The sequence below is a fragment of the Lepeophtheirus salmonis genome, chromosome 6 (genome assembly GCF_016086655.4).
Source record: "Lepeophtheirus salmonis chromosome 6, UVic_Lsal_1.4, whole genome shotgun sequence".
NCBI lineage: Eukaryota > Metazoa > Arthropoda > Copepoda > Siphonostomatoida > Caligidae > Lepeophtheirus > Lepeophtheirus salmonis.
This window is the reverse complement of record NC_052136.2, coordinates 45,594,360-45,596,174: the sequence shown is the minus strand read 5'-3', so window position 1 is coordinate 45,596,174 and position 1,815 is coordinate 45,594,360. Positions and strand designations below refer to the sequence as shown.

Sequence of the window (1,815 nt, the reverse complement as noted above, 5' to 3'; positions counted from 1 at the left end):
AAAAAAGACATGTAAATTTTCAAATATTAGTATTTAATTGTACATAGACCTAACTCCTTAACGGACAATGAAACAAATGTAGACTTAGCTCTCTTACATAATAGGCAGGAGTATGATAGGCTACATTTACGAAAATTATTTGTAAAAACCATCACAAAATTACAATTTAGTCAACCCACTATACAAATGATTCTAGATTAAAGGAACAGTAAAAAGGTATTATTTTTCATTAATATAGATATATTGGGAAAAGGCTTATAATGAACAAACAAGATGGGGTAGACGCATAATTTTTATTATAATTTGAAAGCTACATTTAATGAAATTCAATTATTTATAATAAGATCCCCCTTTCTTGATAAGCTCGGGCACACAGGGGCAGAAGCATTGGCAGACCCAGACAACCTCGGGATGATCCAGCTTCAAATTGAATTCATTCACAAATATCTCCAAACATATTGCGCCACATCTGTAAAAATCTTGGAATTTTGTCTCTTTCTTCGTTTGAATCACCTTATAAATATACTTAATTAAGAATTAAAAGCCTCGGCAATCCAATTTTTTAAGTATTTGAATACAATATTGATAATAAGGTAATAAATAATTCCATTTGGAAGAAAACTAACGCGCAATTGTCAAGTTGAGACGTGCTAATACGTGTGAATAAACAAATGATTTTGTACACTCCTTTACATCAATTTATAAATAACAGTTTAAGGAAATTTCTATTCCGAACATAAGTTACACTTCACCTTGATCTTCAAACTTAAATAGAATCAACAATTGATTTTGACAAAACATATATATATATATTGTCTTTGATGATATTCTGTGTGCTTTAAAGCCATGACTTTCTTTCGAAGCTTTCCAAATCCTTTCCTTTTCCGAATAAGGCTTTCATGTACTATTCTTTCTAATAAGACATCATAACACGTTTGGAGCTCTCCGTTATGTTGCTGACAAGGCGGAAAAGCCCCAAAATCAGTCATTATATATTTATTTTTCTAAGTTCCATGATTTAAAAAAAAAAAGAAGAAGCTCCTTATGAAAATACTAAGAGTTTGTGTTTTGACTCATTTAATAAAGTGTTACATGACCTTACTCTACAAACACATAACACTATTAGAGTACCATAAGTTAATCAAATGATATTGAATCCACTCAAAAGGAAATCTTATAATAAAATTAAGATTTTCTTATAACTTGTACAAATTACGAAATCCATCTTTAACTTTTTTATACATATAATCTACTTTCATTTAAGCTTTCCAAACTCTTTGTTTCTTTAATCGGGGCTTTCATGCACTTATTCAGTTAAAAGGATGTCATAACACTATGAGAGAGTGAGTAAGCCGAAAGGCGAAATGTCAATATGTTATGCAAATCCTCAAATTATACATTTTTTCTGTGAAATAATCATATTTCACCAATATATTATTTTGAAACATCTGAAATGTAAACTGAAGAAATTACTCTTGTAAATAGGTGTAAAAAGTTTGAAAAAATTGTTTTTTATCTGCAAATTCTTAAGTAATGATTGACAATGTTAGCCATTGTAAATTTTTTTATTCTATTATGTGTATTATAGTTAATCAAAATATGATAAGAACCTCATTAACTTAATATTATTTTGGGTAAAATTAATTTGCAACTCATTTGCAATATCTCCTTTTGTCCACTTTGAAAACTTCTTTCTCCGGGGTGCAGTTAAAATATCATTTTAAGAGAAGTATTAGTTTGAAAGTCTAAATATAGAAACAAAGAATTTGGAAAGCTTCAGAGGAAAGTTCGCAAGTTCATTTTATAATTATTTTT

At 28.7% G+C, this 1,815-nt stretch overlaps 1 long non-coding RNA gene across 1 annotated transcript; it reads right to left on the bottom strand.

The window, feature by feature from the left end:
• Window positions 1-202: 202 nt before the first annotated feature.
• Window positions 203-1,141, bottom strand: LOC121120431 (uncharacterized). The gene is made up of 2 exons (XR_005865058.2): window positions 627-1,141; window positions 203-513 (listed from the first exon to the last, which is right to left on the bottom strand). It is a non-coding gene; the product is annotated as an uncharacterized lncRNA (long non-coding RNA).
• Between the last annotated feature and the right edge of the window lie 674 nt (window positions 1,142-1,815).